This window comes from Adiantum capillus-veneris, chromosome 17, assembly GCF_014529385.1.
Source record: "Adiantum capillus-veneris isolate H3 chromosome 17, ASM1452938v2, whole genome shotgun sequence".
Classification (NCBI taxonomy): domain Eukaryota; kingdom Viridiplantae; phylum Streptophyta; class Polypodiopsida; order Polypodiales; family Pteridaceae; genus Adiantum; species Adiantum capillus-veneris.
Genome location: NC_140947.1, coordinates 34,937,299 through 34,944,242, shown reverse-complemented (window position 1 = coordinate 34,944,242; position 6,944 = coordinate 34,937,299).

Genomic DNA, 6,944 nt, shown 5'->3' with positions numbered 1-6,944 from the left:
TCTTCTAAGTATAGCCTCTAGTCAGCCCTCGAACATGAAATACTTGGCTCTCGCGATTAAACAACTTAATTGACCAGAGAAAATTAAGAAGCTTACCCATGGTATTAATAGTTGATCTCTAGTGCCTTTCGATCGTTAAATTAGCGACCCCAGACTTGTTTAATTTTTTACCTTTACATCTGTTTATGCATTTGATTATATTGCAATTTAATGTTTATTGGTGACAAATGGTTTAAAATTCTGTTACCAATCACATTGTCTGCCTAAAACTGCATATGCTTTTTAATCACTTATGAGAATGCAATTACTGTGCCAATGTTGTTTGATTTTGCAGTGATTGAAGAAGGCTAAGGACATTCATCTCAAATGCTCTTCCACCTCGACAAACGAGCTTCAACTCAATAGCTTCCGAGGACGGAATCTACATCAGGAAGGGGGGCATGTTAACCCTCACGGCTCACGGACATCCTATTACCTACGACGGACGTTGTAACCTACGGCGGACGTTGTATTATTTACTTGTAGAGTCAGGTACCGGGCTTGTCGGTCAAATAGGAAAAGGGTAAGAGTGATTGCCGATGAGAGGCGCACTCTAACTGGAACATTTAAGGGATTAGTTGGCTAAGCATGGGCGCCCAAGTGTGAATGGGGCGAGCTCATATAAAAGTCAACTAAACCTAAAATTCACTCATTCTCTCATTCTCTCATTTGTGCAATATAAGAGTGCTCTTGCTCCATCTCCTTCTTCTTCACCTCCTTGTGTGTGTGTGTGTGTGTGTGTGTGTGTGTGTGTGTGTGTGTGTGTGAGAGAGAGAGAGAGAGAGAGAGAGAGAGTGTGGGCGATCGAGCATTACGAAGGCACGATGGCGGTGAAGCGGTTGAGCGCGGCGTAGCGGCGTCTCCTTCTTCTTCGCGGCGAGGAATCCTCCACGAAGCAAGCGTAGAGCGGTGAGTGACACACCATCGCCTTCTTTGAGCTTACTAGTTTAGGCTTGTTGTGTGCTTGGAGCCATTTGTGGCTCGCACACGGTGTATCGGCAAGTTCCTTGCATTGACACGTGCGACATACACGCACAATGAGGTTAACAGTAGCCCCATTGGGGTGGTTGTTGTTGATTTGGATTTTGGGTGACTCCATTGGATGGTCCATTGTGTTGGCCATTGCTCTTAGCACGACCTTTTGGGCACTTATTTGCATAGTGACCATACTGAAAACATTTGAAACACTTCACCTTTTTATTACCATTAGATTTTTGAGCAGAACATTGGTGGAAAGAATTTTGGTTGCCTCACTGCTGTGTGTGTTGTGGTTGTTGCCATTAGGTTGAGAAGCTATGGCAGAATTGTCAAATTTGTGTCTTTTGAAAAAGGTACGGCTTTGATGTTTATTCCTGTCAAAGTTAGGAGAGAAAGAAGCCCTCTTGTTACAATTAGTGTTAGCAGTTTGTTTGGTGTGAGAGGGTTGTCCACCTTTCTTCTTCTCCGCATTAAGGGCCAAATTAATAGCCTTTGACAGTGAATCCAGTTCAAACATATCTACCTTAGCACCAATTTGTAGTGCTAAGCCATATATATATTTACGCTTTAATTTCCTGTGAAGTTCAATAGCTTGCAATTGAATTAAAAAGTTCCAAAAACGATCAGTATAGCCCTGTACATGTTCATTTTGACCCTGTTGAATTAAATCCCACTGGCATCATGCTTTAGATTTATACTGTGTCAACAAAAATTGAGGTAAAAATAGCTTCGTGAATGCATGCCAAGTACGTGGTCTTTTACCATGCTGTTTGGTGGCGTTCCACCACAATGTGGCGCTATTAGTGAGATGATTTGATGCACACTTTACCATTTCACATTCAAAAAAGTCTTCATCATGAAAATAGTCATCTAATTGTCCAACCCATGCTAGAACCGTGCTAGCATCTTTAGTGCCATCAAAATTCTTGAAAGTGAAGGCTTTTCTGCTAATTTTTCTTTTCTTGGGTGCCGATGCAGATTCTATGCGTGTAGACTGCAATAATTTATCTTCAAGCTCTTGCCTTCTCATACGTGAGAGATTGTTTGCAAATCGGCAAGCTGCTCAGCAATAATAGGTGCCTGTGGAAGGTGTGTCATGATTGCATGCTTTTTTTCTTTTCTTTTTTAAATTATATATATATATATATATATTAAATTTTATTTTTTAATTTAAGGATGTGAGTGTATGTATATGATGATATGTAGAGTAACACTTAAGAATTAAAAATAAAGGAATAAGCAAAAATAAATGGGTACTTAGCTTGTAGGTTTGATTACGCAGTCTAATCCAAGTTGTGGAGTACGATGGCAAGTTCGAAAGCGATGATCAATTGTAATTTAGGTGCAAGTTGATTGGATTTTTCAATGTCCGATCTCTTGTATCCCCAAAAGATGATGGCAATAACAATTTAAGAATGTGGTCGCCTTCGGATACGATGAACCATTTATGGCTAGCTCCACATTAGTGCCTTTGATGTTTTTGGCAAAATAATTTTACTCTTTAGGGTAAAATTCAATTTGTAGGGTCGACCTCCGTTATGTCACTCAAATTGTCATATGGTATTATCTTCGGTGGAATAATGTTGGGTAACTAGGCTCAAGATAGTTGAAAATGGTATAGCTTGAGGGATCTTGAGCGATTCGAGGTTGAAGGAGCTCCAATCGAAAGGTATATATATATATATATATATGTATGTATGTATGTATGTATGTATATGTATATGTGTATGTATATGTACATGTATATATATATATATATATATATATTCAAATAGATTGCCTTTGAATTTTAACCATGGTCGAAATGTGATTGAAAAGTGGGCAGATGAGGGATTTTTTTTTAAAGATGAGTTGCAACGACTGCAAATGATAAGCAGCCAATGAGTTGAGAGGAGTGTGAATTGGCACTTAAAATGGGATGGGTTTACTCTCTGGTGGACAGCCAACCAGTGCTTACTTGCAAAGTTGTATGTGAAGGCAAAAAGGCCTGGCAGCGCGTGCAGAGGCTGATGGCGACTGTGCGAGAGAGAAAAGCGGTGTGGGTCGCCTGCAGAGGCTTCCTCAACCCACGAGTAAGAAGAGAAATTGGTTCACTAGCCTTGGGCGACTAGTTTGAGAGTTGTTGGGCTTGTTTTGGTGCAACTCGACCAGCAGGGCTTGTTCGATATAAGTCGGCTTCCCTCAAGAATTGGTCGACAAGCCGACATAGCCAATTATTGCTAATAATTTAATAAACCCTTGATTTTGAGAGCTGTTGGTAGATCTTGGAGACCCTTCAAAGTCGATTCTCAACGCATTGGTACTACGTTTGAAGTCTTGGATCTTTCCTTTCCATGCTTGACTCCTCTTTATCCTTGCTATATCGAGATCTTTTCTTAACTTAGCTTCAATCAGCCTCTCTCGAACCTCTTCTATCCTCTTTCCATGGAGTCCGATGCCAACTCAAGATCACAAAATTCCTCAAGGTTCCGTGTTTCACTGTAGCCGAAATTTGATGGTCGACTGCCAATTAATTACCGATTAATCCGTGGTTTGCAAATTTGATGTTACCGATTTGTAAACTTTGTGGAAGAATTTGCCGATTAATCTACCAATTCGAGGATTCTCTCAAAATTGAAAATTTTGTGCCGATAACTTGGACCAAAGCTCTAATACCACTGTTGGAAGGGGAGATGGGAAGAACGGTTGCTTGCTTCCAATTCCCAAATTTTGCTTGCACTTTTTCTTATCAACCTTTCACCGTCCCTTCCAATTACCAAGTACTCACACACACCTAGACTATGACACACACACACAAGAGAAAAAATTGACAAGGGAAGAGTATAAGAGAGTGTAAGAAGGGTGTAAGAGATGTAGACATAATCCTGGAGTACACAAAACAACACAGCATAGCATAGGAGAGAGGGAAGAGAAAATTAAGAGAATCTACACAAGAAAGGCCTAAAGATTGCAGCCCCAAACTCCACAGCACCTCTTGTGGAGTCAAAGTATTTGATATTTGATATTATTCTTGGTGCCAAAAATTGGAGGTCCCTGTTTAGCACTTTAGTCCCACTTTAGTTATGAGTGGAACACACCACTTATTGCATGACCCTCTTAGGGTGAGTTCTCACTATCCTATTTACAAAGTAGCCATAGTGGCTTGATCTAAAATATTGTGCTGGAATAAAATGACTGAGAGGATTATTATTTGTTGGTGCCTCCTCATCAACTCCCAAAATTCCAATCTACAAATCATCATGCACTCACTGTTAGTAAAATCAAACAGACAACACATAATTAACCATTAAGCCAACTATCCCAATTGCAGTTAACCACATGCAGCAAGAGGGTGCCCAATCTCGTAACATCTCTCTCTCTCTCTCTCTCTCTCTCTCTCTCTCTCTCTCTCTCTCTCTCTCTCTCTCTCTCTCTCTCTCTCTCATGCACTCCAAGAGACGGCATTCTGGACAGGAAGGTCCTCAAGAGACGAGGAATTTTGTCTACTTTCAAGCTTGATTTTGTACTTCCCTATTTGCATTCAATCACTCCGGATTAGCGTGCGGCACAATGGACGTGTAGGTAGCATCCTCCCCTTGGGATTCATCATCATCATCTCATCTCTTGAATGAGCTTGCAAGGCGGTAGGGATTTATGAGCATGAGCCAACTGCCTTCAAGATGCATGCGTAGGTGATTGCATATGGACACATGCCCTCACACACACACTCTCTCTTATGCACTCCAAGAGACGACATTCTGGACAGGAAGGTCCTCAAGAGACGGGGAACTTCCTCTACATTCAATTTTGATTTTGTACTTCCCTATTTGCATTCAATCACTCCGGGTTAGTGTGCGGCACAATGGACGTGTAGGTAGCATCCTCCCCTTGGGATTCATCATCATTATATGGTAACTCTTGGCTAAGCTTGCAAGGCAATAGGAATTCATGAGCATGAGACAACTGCCTAAAAGGTTTTCTTAATCCCCATGTACACATATTACAGGCTTTGCAACATCTCAAGGTCTACCAACAAAAGCATTTGATGACTCTTGTATTGGAACCACTCAAGATTTCAACACATCACCCTCACCTTCAAGTGTGCAAAGATATAAAGCAGTGTCTCTGTTGGAATTAAGGTTGCAGAGAAACGCACACAGCTTGGAGAAGACGAAGGAAGCTCAAGGCACACAATAGAGAGTGTGTTACTTAGTATGCAATGAAAAGATAGATAGCCCTAGAGTGATGGGCGTATATACAATGCACGGGGGAAAAAACCTCCTAAAGAGGGGAAAAATGCCCCGGCGGTCCTAGTGTGTTCACACACATCACTACCACATGTATATGGTAACAAATCCCCCCTGGAGTGATGCGGTGAACGAGAGTTGGCACATGAGTAAAGGGAAGTGCCATGCCCTGAGGACAGGATCAGTCCACAGGGGAGTAAGCCCAAAGCTTTGCGGAAAGCTTCAAGCTTCTCACGAGACAATGCCTTTGTGAAAAGATCTACAAGGTTGTCCTGTGTTGGCACATAAGCCAAGATGATCTCTCCCTGACATAGTGGTAATGCACCTCAATGTGCTTTGTGCGAGCATGAAAAACTGGGTTCCTCGCAACTGCCAATGCGCTCTGACTGTCAGTGTAGATAGTGTTGGCAGTGTCCTATCCAACACCCAAATCAGCCATAAGAATCAGCCATAAGGCGTCTAAGCCATACACACTCAACTGTAGCTGTGAAGACTGCCCTGTACTCAGCCTCACAACTCGAAGTGGCCACAGTAGGTTGCTTCTTGCTCAACCATGATATACATGAACTACCAAGCATGAAACAAAAACCACTTGTGGACACTCGCGTGCCAAAACAACTAGCCCAATCTAAGTCCGAAAAAGCATGTAAGTCTGGCGGCAATGATCCCCCCTTGGGATAAAACAAGCCAAGATGTAAAGTGCCACTAAGGTAGTGGAAAATCCTCTTGACAGCCTGCCAATTCTTAGACCCTGGGCTATGCATAAATCTACTGACCTGTAAGACTGCAAACTGAATATCCGGCCTCGTGTTGCATACATAAATGAGGCAGCCAACAGCAGTTTGGTAAAGAGTGACATCGGCAGGATCACCAGCATCATGTAGACTCAACTTCAAACCTGTTTCCATGGGAGTGGCAATAGGTTTGCAATCCTCAAGTCCAAACTTACATAGCAATGTCTCTATGTAACTTTTCTGACACAAGGCAATACCGCCATCACACTGCTTAAACTGTATACCCAAATAATGATGCAACAGCCCCAAATCTTTCATCTTGAAAGTAGCATTCAAATCAGTCTTAAATTCAGCAATATGTCTCTCATTTGGTCCAGCGATCAGCAAATCATCAACATAAAGAACCACAATGAGAAGTACATCACCCTCACGCTTTACATACAATGTGCTTTCTGTTGGACTGTTACGAAAGCCTTGTTTGACCAAATGAGTGTCAGCTTTCTCATACCAAGCACGAGGAGATTGCTTCAACCCATACAAAGCCTTGTTACATTTGCACACTTTGTCCTCTTGTCCTTTTATGACAAAGCCGCGAGGCTGCGTTACATAAACTTCCTCAAATATGTCACCGTTCAAGAAAGCAGTAACAATGTCTGATTGATGTACATCCCAACCAAAATGAGCTGCCAATGCACATAGAAAACGTACAGTAGTCATACGACAAGTGGGAGCAAAAGTCTCTTCATAATCTATGCCTTTTTGCTATGCATAACCTTTTGCAACAAGTCGAGCCTTATGGCGATCGATCTCACCATCCGGCTTGCGTTTCAACTTGTAAACCCACTTCGTACCAATGGCCTTTTTGCCAGGAGGCAAATCACATAAAGTCCATGTGTCATTTTCTATAAGTGCATCATATTCTGATTGCATGGCAGCCATCCAATTTTCTGAATTCTGTGCTTCATCA